We start from the raw sequence: 12,085 nt of genomic DNA, 5'->3' as shown, positions 1-12,085 counted from the left end.
AGTGGAGTCGGCTGTCCATCTCAATCCTCCCCTCCGCATACGTTTCAGTGGGTGTCAGCTTTTCCCGCTGCTGAACACCACTCCCTCAGCCAATCAGGACGGCCCTCCTGGGTTCATCCAAAGTTAACACATTTGAAGCCCATAACCACCCTGAGGCGATCCATTCCTAATAACTCTCCATCATTCTCCTTTCCTGACACTGATCCAACGCCGTCGTAAGTGAACGTAGTAACGCCGGTTATAAGAAACAACAAAAGAGAAACAAAAAATACCCCGGCGAAAAATCCAAAACAATAACAACGGCACAATGGGGAACGGGCATGCTTTTGGATTAGGTGCTGTATGGAAATGGATTTGCTACCCCCCCCCCCACCGCCATCCACCCACTTTACCCTCCCCCCCTCCTTCTCAAATGGGTCTCAATGGGTTTGCAGCTGTAAAGCCAAGGCTAAGGTTTGAATAAATGAGCTCCCGCGGCATCAATCCGCAGTCGGAGACGGTAAACCTTAACAAGCCGCGTGTCAGGCTGCCTGGGAGTCCATAGACAGCCCGGGTGACAGCCAGAGAAATCCCATTCTTTAATTGGGAGCCAGGCCAGAGGTATGGTGGTGTGGTTTAATGGTTTGTTGTCGGCGCATTGTTGGGCCGTATCCGCTGCCACCACATGGCCCTGGGACGCGTGCGTAAGCATTCGCTGAGTAGTGTGTGTCAGGGATTTGACATTGTCATCATCCGTGAAGAGACCTGGGTATATATATCATGGGAACCCCAAACCGCTGACTATTGGTCAATGACATTTAACACACCTGTTCAGACATCTTACAATGAGCAGTGTTCAGAGGTGTGGGTGTGCAAGTGTGCAGGTGTGCATGTGTGCGCTTGAATGTGAGTAGATGTGTGTGTGTGTGTGTGTGTGTGTTTGTGTATGTATATGGTTGTGTTTGTGCTCTGGCATGTTGACTCGTACCATGATGTTCCTGTGTATGTGTTTGCGCTTGAATGTGAGTAGATGTATATGTGCGTATGTGTGTGGTTGTGTTTGTTCTGTCGCATGTCGAGTCGTTACATGATGTGTGTGTGTGTGTGTGTGTGTGTGTGTGTGTGTGCGCTCCTGCATGTCAGGTCCTTACATGATGTGTGTGTGTGTGCATTTCGGAAGTATTCCGTGTACAATCAATTTCACGCACAGTTAATTCAAAACAAAACCTGTAGCCTCCCCCTCTTGCATGTCGCAGCGCAAGGGAACCGTCATTTAACGCGCCTTGCTAATCTGTCCATTGGTTTGTCAACCCCAGCTGTGTATTCAAGTGTCAATAATAGGATGTTCCAGAGAGGACGCCGGCTATTGGAACGCACCCCGGAAGGGGCGCATTCCAAAGGGCACGAAGGTAAAGAAAGAAGGGGTGCAGTGGTTAATGCACGTGTCTTTTTGCTTCCCCTTGCTTTTTCTTCCGAGGTCCAGGGAGGTTCGGGGGGGGGGGGGGGGGGGGGGTTCTTGTTTGTCTTGTCTGTAACACTTTACCATAGCATAGACGGCATTGACGACGTTATCTTTAAAACATGGCGGGCTGTGGCGGCGGCGCCACGGTCCACGGCGGCGGCGGCGGCGGCGGCGGCGGCGGGCGGACCTCCTCTCGCCCCACGTCCCTCCTTCTCTTATACGGGCGCCGCCTCGACGCCGATGACACGCGCGCCGTTCTAAATACTCGATTGGCTGCGAGACGTGTTGGTAGGTAGTCGCGGTGGCGGCGGATTAAAAAAAGAAAGCGGGTGCTAAATCATTGAGAGAGACGGAGACGGAGGGAGCCGCGGATGGAAATAGAGTCGGAGTTGCTCTTGTTTCTACGGTAACTGTGGACGGGGAGGTGCCAGCGATGAAAGTGAAGGGAAAACAAACCACCCCGCTCCGATGGCAACAGCGCCGCAATTGGTTCTCGTTTCCTGTGAGGACAAGAGAGACAGAGGGAGAGAGAGAGGGAGAGAGATAGAGAGAGGGCGAGAGAGAGAGGGAGCGAGAGAGAGATGTTGAGAGGGGGAGGGAGAGGGAGGGAGAGAGGGAGAGGGAGAGGGCGAGAGGGAGAGAGATAGAGAGAGGGCGAGAGAGAGGGAGAGAGAGAGATAGAGAGAGGGAGAAAGAGAGAGGGAGAGGGGGAGGGAGAGAGAGAGGGAGAGGGAGAGAGAGAGAGAGAGAGTGAATGGGCTGGGGGGGGCGTTGATAGAGATAGAGCAGAGAGAGAGAGAGGGCGATGGAAGGGGGGGGAGAGCGAGAGAAACCATAACAAGGTCCCCTACTCGCCCAAGAGACAGAGTTCTCTGTTGCATCAGAACACTCACATCACACACACACGCACACTCACACACACACTCACAAACACACACATGCACTTCCACGCACATGCACATCCACGCACACACACACACTCATATCACACACACACACACACACGCAAACATACAAATGTACACATAAACACACATGCATACACATACACACAAATACACAAACACACGCATAAAAAAAGACACACATGCACACACACATAATACATAAATAGACAAACAAACAAACACACACAGGGCTAAGAGAAACATGCACAATCACACAGGGCAAAGGCAAACACACACACACACACGCGAGCACACAATCACATGCTCCACTACATTCTCCCCGACGCCCCTCCCTCTCTCACTCTCCCGCCAAAACATCCTCAGCACGTGAATCCTGCCTAGAAACCACATGGAAGCTTCCGCCACGCTCCGATTGGCTGAGCTCCCTAGCAACCGCATATGCCGAGGCAGCCAGTCAGGCGCGTCAAGAGAGGCACACTGACCCAATGAAACAGATTATTCCGAGGCGCGGGCAGGCACAGTGACCTGGTAACAGTCAGAGGAAGAAGTCAGAGAGACACTGGGTAATAGAAAAGCGGCTCCCTCTGATTGGCCGACACTCTGAGCGGGCGGCCCGATTGGCCGCCCGCTCTCCTCTCCTCGCAGTCATTCATACATTTCCCCGTGCCTACCTCAGCACTGCCACGGCTGCTGTTTTCCCTGCCTGCTCTGCCTCGGCTTGTGCTTGTGCTTGCGAGCGTGCCGGTTCCGAGCCCCTGCATGCCCCCCTGCACTGCACGAAGCCGGCCACCCCCAAGGTCAAGCCATCGCCCGTGTCCCTAAACAGGGATTGGCTAAGGCTCTGGATGGAGGGAAAAAACAACAACATCCTAGTAACAAGCACGCCTTGAAACGACCCACCGCCCGAGAGAAAGTACGACTGACGTTTTGTGGCACAAACAACAACAGCAGCAGCAGCAGCAGCAGCAGCAGCAGCAGCAGCAGCAGCAGCAGCAGCAGCAGCATCAGGGGGGGGGGCGGCGTCAGTCCCCGCTCTCTTTGGTGGTTGAAGTATTTATGTTTCCTTTATTAGTGATAATGGGCACGAGGCAGTGGCGCGGTGCGATTAGCTCTTTGGCTAATGTTGCAGCACTTTTGCGTGGGCGGGCGGCACTGTAGGCGAGATTAGAAAAACAAACCAATGATTACTCTCTGGAAGTAAAAATTTGGCTTTTTTCAAGGAACTGGTGGCTGGGGGGGTTTGGGAGGGAGGGAGGGGTGGGGACTGTGTGTGCAAATACTTTCTAAATATCATAAACTGCTTTGCCTTGGTAGTAAAAAAAGGGTTTAATGTCAACACCCTCCGGGATCAGAAGTCCATGTTGAATAGTTAATAAGTAGGGTGGGAGGGGGGGCTTGGGGAGGCTAGGGGGGGGACTGGTAGCAGCCAGCCCAAGAGTACCATCTAATTTAAGGCCACCGCAGGCTAATCTAGTATTTTACTCACTCGGGCAGAAATGTTATGCTACTATGATTAGCAAAAAAAACAACCATTGTCCAATACACAAGGAAAGCCCTCAAAGCCTCCCCATCAGTGCGCTTGGGAGGAAACTAAATGTGCATGTCTGGGACCTAGTTTCCTGTCCTCCGCGGGGCAGAAGGAACAACAAACATCCACAGCCTTTAAGCGGACGTTTCTCCTCCAGATCCAGAATTACTTGACGTAGGCCCGAGCCTTCAAGCGCCCCGGCACCCAGACTATGGAACCTCCCCCCACACCTAAGACAGTCAGATTCCATCAGAACGTCCAAATCCAAACTCAAAGCCCACCTCTTCATACTCACTATGACTGGTCAATCGATGTTTGGTTTTAATAATGTTTGATGCTGTTATTTTATGCTTTGTTGTTGTTATTTTATGCTTTTAACTATGTTTGGTGACCTTGGGTGACTTGAAAGGCGGCAAAGATAAAATGTATTGCTATTTTATTATTATTAGGCATACAATCTATATCAGAGGGGTTAGGACTGTAGGAGTACAGCGCGAATGCCATGATACCAGTAGCGCTGTAGGGTTGCTTGGTATGCATGAGTCAGTGCAAGTTGTACATGACAGCACACAGCATACGGGCCAACAATAGACCGGCATTTCCCAGAGTTGTTAGGTACTTTCTGTCATGACAGACATTGTTGGTGTGTGTGTGTGTGTGTGTGTGTGTGCACTTGCATTTTCATGTGTGTGTGTGTTTGTGTGGGGGTACTTGCATGTGCATGTGGTTGTGTGTGTGTGCGCGTGAGTCTGTGTGCGTGTCTGTTAGCCAGTGCCTTCTTTGTGAAAACCCCTCGTTCCTCTGGGGAGTTCGTACCGACTTCTCCCTACGATGTGGACACACAGGTCCTCACATCAGACTCATAAAGGGAAAATGTGTTCAACCTCATCAGCCTGCCCCTCAGCGTTACGGACAAATCAGGAACGACCAAGCAGTTACGATGAGGTAAGCGCTTTTCCCCCTTTACCGTGTGCCTATAGCAGGTTGGGCTCATTAAAATCCAAACGAGAACACCAAGAGACCCCCCCACCCCCAGGGCCTTCTGAAACGGCCCCGTGGCCAACACATGACTCACCCCCAGCAGAACTTAGTTTTAACGCAAACGTACAGCCCTCCCACTTTGATGAATGGCTGCATCCCATTACCGATTCTGTCGTAAAACCTCATCTCGGGAGCTGGCGAATGTCGTGATTTATCACGTTTGGCATTACCTCATTCCCGCGGGCCACAGGGATTACTGTCCCCTTGGGCCTGTGTGCACATCAGCCTTTCTCTGTGCTCATCCGTGAAATGACCTATTCAACTTTTCTTTTTTTGTGTGTATTTTTTGGCCATGCAATGGATTGTCACTGGCCCTCTGTGTTGACGCTAATTAGACACAGCGCGGCAATGAGCTTGGCTCTGACAGCAGGCAGGGGAAAGAGATTTTAAGGAATCCAAAACATAAAGGATTGTCTTCGGGAGAAAGTGTGTTCAATGCAAAGCACGCCCGCCGTAGAATAGCAAGGCAGTCATCCTGAGAATGGTAATGAAAGACGGTTTCTAGACTAAGGAGAGTTAAGCTGCACCGTGACACACACACATGCACTGAGTAACACAAACACCCAGTGCCACACACACACGTGCACATGCACACACACAATAATACGCACACACACACACACACACATGCGTTTAGACATGCAGACACACACATAAACGAACAGACACACACACAGAAGCACTGAGCCATCATAACCACACACAAACATACCCACGCAAACACACACACACACAGACTGACACACACACACACACACGTGCAAAACACTTCCTCTTAGTTTTATTACAACAGGATGTAGCCTAGCACCATTATGCAGATAGCCAGTGTAGCAGTTAAGTCAAGGCTAGGATTAGCATACGATGTTAATTCACATGAATAAAAGTAAGCTCTCATGCCCCTATTCATCCTGACACAATAAGGTTAGGCCAAGAAGTTTCTGGTAATTAGATGCACGCTTTATACACAATCATTACAATCCTTGTGTATCATTCCTAGACACGTAAACAGGGTGACCCTTGAAGCGGTGAAGGCTTTTGTTGCTTAGCTATCTATTATCTAAACTCGTTGTTCTCATACAGTTTTTGAACAACGTCCATGTCCACGGTTTGTCACATGCTAATCGAGACCATTAAAAACCTTGCATCGGATATATCACCGCAACATTGCTCAATCCTCAACCCTCTCAGAGTTGCGCATTCTGTTTAGCCCAACATGCTTAGAGAGGCTAAGTCCCGCCCACCACATGCATCACTCCTGGACCTTAGAATGGAAAATAGTCGCATCTGAGTACGTCTAATGTCAATGTCATTTGTCTTGCACAACAAGAAACGTGTTATTTGTTAAAAAAGGTGTGTAACGCCCGTTGTAACACGTGGCTAAAGAGGAAGCAAAAAGTATCCTCAAATAACGTTTGTGACAGCGTTTTAGCTACTTTGTGTTTATGTATGGTTACTAGCCTGCTATCATCTGTCTTCAGTCGCTTGCATTTTCTGCACGTACACAGTTGTTCCCTGCCAGCTTGTTTAACAAATTATATGATGTGGAAAATTCTATTTCAATCAGACAAACCTGCCAGAGGCATTGAGCGAAGAATTAGATTGAAATCAAAACTTGTTGCTAGTAATGATTTTTTTGGTCATTGTGCAGTAATTAATCGTCATTACGGGGAGACATTGTTATGTTCAAAACCGCCCAAGCATTTCTCAAGCGAGACGTGGCAGAACACGGTTTAATTGGCAGAGGTGACGGTGGTAAATTGAAATCCTAAATCAATTTACGTCGATTTAGGATTTTACAGCTAGGATTGCTGCTCTCTTTAGTCCTCTCAATACGGCTCTCAGCATCGCCAAATAAACATCCCATGATGCATTCTGCTGTACAAGCCCCATATAGCCTTATAGAGGAAGGGGAATCCACACAAATTGTTTGATCAACTCCTCAAGAGTAGTGGGGGGAAGGAGACAGAGGTTTGGCAGGGAGGAGGAGGAGGAGGAGGAGGAGGAGGCGGAGGAGGAGGAGGAGGAGGAGGAGGAAACCAGGATGACGGAGAGAACATGCCCTGAGTGTTGGCCCCTGCTCCCCAACAACAGGTGTATAAGGGCCCCTCTCCACAGCCTGGCCCCCTCAAAGCCTTTCCAAGTGAATAAAGGGCGACCAGGGTTTACACTCAACACTGGGTTCCTCCCTCCCGCTCTCTCTGTCTCCTCCTATCAGCCGTCTCAGAGTCTGAACTCTGTGGCGCGGGGGGGGGGGAGATGGGAGCCAGGGGGTGACGTGGCAGCCATGCTCTGATCTGACGGTGCCTGTGAAGATCTGAGGGGAGGTTCCAGCCGTATGGCCGCAGCGCAGCCACTTCCTGCTTTAAACACACACACACACACACACACACACACACACACACACAGCGCCTACACAGACACACAGATAGACACACATACACAGACAGCCACAGACACACATACATTGAGTCACACACACACACATTAACAGACAAACGCACATAGACACACATAGTCAGACACGCACACACACACACACACACACACACACACACACACACACACACACACAAACACACACACACAAACACAGACAGACAAACACAAATACAGACCAACACACATAGACAAATGTCCAGTCAGACACACACACACACACACACACACACACACACACACACACACACACACACACACACACACACACACACACACACACACACACACACCAACACCAGCACACGCACACACACACAGATAGACACATAAACCCAGACACACACAGATAGACACATAAACACAGACACAGACAAAAACACATAGACACACATACAGTCAGTCAAACACACACACACACACACACACACACACACACACACACACACCACACACATTAACAGACAAACGCACATAGACACACATAGTCAGACACACACACACACACACACACACACACACAAACACACACGCAAACACAGACAGACAAACATAAATACAGTCAAACACACACACACGGACAAACACACACAGACAAATGCACAGTCAGACACACACACACACACTAACACACACATACAGAAACACACACAAACACACACAGAAAGACACACTGCATCCCCCCTTCAATCCAAAGAGAGACCAAAAACACCCAGGGAGGCTGACGTTCTGATAATCCCGGCTGTGGGTTTAGGCCCCGTTCACACGAAGCCGATTTCATGGCGAAACCGCAAAGGTCTTGTACGGTTCGGCCTTCCGTACACCCGAAGCCGGCGAATCCGCTGACCGAAACCGCAAACTTCTGAAACCACCCTCGGAGGTGGTTTCAAATCTACCCGGTTTCGTTTTGGATTCGTGTGGACGCCTGAAACCGACTGAAACCGCAAACCATGACGTCATCGCCCCACCCCTCGACCTCCTAGCCAATGGCTCTTAAGCCCGCAGAGTCTCAGAAATCACATGCGAGCCTGCGCATAAGGGCAGCCTTTATGCCTATGCCTTTATGCGCATGCTCGCCTCTTCTTCTTATTTAATTTCTTCTGGATTTCTGTACCAGAAGCAGCGCCCCTTATGGGCCTGGAATGTGTACTACAGCGTTTCTACAGATCTACCCGGTTTCGCTTGGCCTCGTCTTTACGGAGATACTTCGAAACCGGATAGATCGAAACCGTAACGGTTTCGCCCGTTTCGGCTTCGTGTGAACGGGGCCTTAGGCGTTTCTCTTTCTTATGCATCGTTTTGAGTCTGTCTGAATTAACACGCTTTAAAACCAGAATTATGCGGAAAGTGTATCAGACAGCGCGTCCTTGCCTCAACGGCTCCGCCACACTTCAAGTCGCATCGGCTCCATAGAATTAGCGTTTTCTCACCTCTGAGCTATGTTTCCATCCCCCTGTATTTGCCAACCCGGGCTAATCTGGGATTCATTAGGAACGATATGGTCCTATGGAGCTATGGAGAATGCTGTTTTCTGGTCAATTGAGACCACAACTGCTTTGAGTCTTAGTTCCCATCACCCATGTTGACAGCCTCACCAAATTTGCCCCTTAATGCCGGAGGAGTCAGATCGGATCCAGATGTGCCTTGTGCCTTGTGTGTGCAGTCTTTCTTAATTTCCTATATTATTTTAGGCCTTCTGGCCGTGGAGCCAATTATTTCCGTTTAACAGAACGATTTGAGGGATCCGGCAGAAATTCCAAAACAGTGACTACGTAGTAGTCACTGTTTTGGAATGTTTTGGAAGCTTTCGTAGTCCCGACCTTCGTCGCGACTCGGGCTTTGATTCCAAGGAAGGGCCGTTTGAGGTTGGAGAACAAGGTCTGGAGGGGAGGAGGAGGAGGAGGAGGAGGAGGAGGAGGAGGAGGAGGAGGAGGAGGAGGAGGAGGAGGCGGAGGATGAGAACGGAATGAAGGTGAATCCACACAAATTGTTTGATCAACTCATCAAGAGAAGTGAGGGGATGGAGACAGAGGTTTGGCAGGAAGGGGGATTTTAACAGGATGCAGCTGAAACATATTTACATTCTGGCGAGCAATACAATCCTCACCACTGCTTTCACTGGACTTATCTTTCGCTTTCTGTGACTTTCACTCACTCTCGCTCCCTCCTGTAATTGTAACTCATCTCCTGTCTGCCCCATCCAATATGTTACCTACTGCTTTTACTGAACTCATATTTCTGTCCCCCACCCCCACCTCCTCTCTCTCCCACACTCTCTCCCTCACCAGTCATATGACCATATATAGCGCTGAGTCATTTCCTTCATCTCCTCAAGGACAGATGTTGCCATGTACACTGTAGGGTTTGGTTCAGAAGACCACAAACCTCCACCACCACCACCACCACCACCACCACCACCACCACCACCACCACCACCGCCGCCCTTGCCCGGCCCCCTTCCTCGAACCCCACCCTTCAGACAAACACACCTGTGGCCCGGACCACCTTCCCACAGAAGGACCGGTACATTCCGACGGCCTGTGACGACTAACGGGCCCTTCAGCCTGTACGGGAGGCCTGGGTGTAGCCCGCGGTAAACACGGCACTAAAAACCAACAGGGAAAGCCCCCCCCCCCCCCCGCAGACACATCGCGATGGACGGAGTCATTTGCGTAGATAACGAGAGAGAGAAACCATACAGAGGGATCTTGTCATGAAAAAACACAAAGGGAACAGGCCAGTGTTCCCTGCATAAAAAAGAAACACGACATTATTAACGGGCAGAATTCCTCATTCGTGATGCGGCTTCTCTTTCCAGCGACGGCATTAAATATTTAAAAGCGTGTTTCCTCGGCGGAGCAGTTTTAATTGTGAGAGATGAATTCTCTCCGCCCCGATTAATAAAACAACATAGCAGGTAGACCGCCCGCCTACTGGCGGCACGCTGTCGACGACTCTTTTGCCTAGGAGCAGTTTCTCCGGGAGATCAAACAACACAGACACACTTCCACTGGCACTGGCACTTGCGCGCGCACACACACACACACACACACACACACACACACACACACACACACACACACACACACACACACACACACACACACACACACACACACACACACACACACACACAGTTGACTGCAGGCTGCGGCTGACAGCCTGCATTTGAATGCAAGGGGGTTCTCCGAGGCAAATGTGTCGCTGCCAAGTTGAAGGTGGAACGTGGAAGGCAGAGGAGATGATCTGCCATGCTGGTTTTCCTGAAGCCCAGCTGGTTAAAGTGGCGCTGTCCCTCACCCCCTCAGACCCTCTGTCTCAGGAGTGAAAAACGAGGCTTTAACCGACTTGGAAAGGGAGACATGGAAGTGCCGATGTTAGAGCTGACGTTTTGGGGGTGTTTCTCTATCCTCAGAGCTGACGTTTTGGGGGTGTTTCTCTATCCTCAGAGCTGACGTTTTGGGGTACTTCTCTATCCTCAGAGCTGACGTTTTGGGGGTGTTTCTCTATCCTCAGAGCTGACGTTTTGGGGTACTTCTTTATCCTCAGAGCTGACGTTTTGGGGTGTTTCTCTATCCTCAGAGCTGACGTTTTGGGGGTGTTTCTCTATCCTCAGAGCTGACGTTTTGGGGTACTTCTCTATCCTCAGAGCTGACGTTTCGGGGGTGTTTCTCTATCCTCAGAGCTGACGTTTTGGGGTACTTCTTTATCCTCAGAGCTGACGTTTTGGGGGTGTTTCTCTATCCTCAGAGCTGACGTTTTGGGGTACTTCTTTATCCTCAGAGCTGACGTTTAGGGGGTATTTCTCTATCCTCTCAGCTGACGTTTTGGGGGTGTTTCTCTATCCTCAGAGCTGACGTTTTGGGGTACTTCTTTATCCTCAGAGCTGACGTTTAGGGGGTATTTCTCTATCCTCTCAGCTGACGTTTTGGGGGTGTTTCTCTATCCTCAGAGCGGGGCGAAGGCATCCGAGACCTTCAGCACCCGTGGAACAGTAAGGCCCGGGTGAATAATCCGGTCCAGAATTTTTAAATGAAACCCTTTGGTGAAGGAAGATCTTGATGGCTGCGTCTTGTGCACCGTGTTTCCCTCAGGGGACTCAGTGGTTTGAAAGAGACTGTTTGGAAGGAAACGGCAGAATGGAAAGTGAAACTGGGGAGAAGAAGGACATTAGAAGAGCATCGGAAGCAGTGGGTGAAAGCCGCAGCAAGCATAGACTACCGCTGCGGGCCTGTACATGTTACATGATAATATACACTTAGCCGTTCACCATTCTGACGTTGATGCCGTACAGCCACCGGGGAACTTAAGCTGTGCAAACGCACACACACACACACACACACACACACACACACTCAATCATACAAGTGGGGTGCGCAGACACACACACACACACACACGCGCGCGATGATGTCATCTTTGATTGTGTGACTCGGCACAGGAAGTGAGTCGAGGGGGAGGTGGCTGAGGTGAGGTTATTTCCTGAGTGTGCGCTAGCTATTTTTTACGTTGGACCGTTGCTACACAGTTAGAGCATTGCGGTGGAAAGCGGAAAAAATAAAGTTTGAATGATCCCGCACGCCAGGAATTTGATACGAGGAGCAGGTCTTTGTTCTTCTTTTAGAAACTGGCACTCCAGCAACGCTTTGAATGTTTCGGCAGTGGCTCCTACATCTGATTGTTCCCAGGATCACTGCTCTTGATCAAAGCCCTTGCCGGTGGCCATGTGTG

General features: G+C 50.1%; 1 protein-coding gene across 1 annotated transcript in view; it reads right to left on the bottom strand.

Annotated features, from left to right (window-relative positions):
• Positions 1–12,085, bottom strand: part of LOC115534167 (uncharacterized) — a 33,439-nt gene that overhangs the window by 20,581 nt on the left and 773 nt on the right. The gene's annotated exons all lie outside the window — the stretch shown is intronic.

The sequence above is a fragment of the Gadus morhua genome, chromosome 21, assembly GCF_902167405.1.
Source record: "Gadus morhua chromosome 21, gadMor3.0, whole genome shotgun sequence".
In the NCBI taxonomy this organism is placed as follows: Eukaryota; Metazoa; Chordata; class Actinopteri; order Gadiformes; family Gadidae; genus Gadus; species Gadus morhua.
This window is presented reverse-complemented; position numbering and strand designations above follow the sequence as displayed.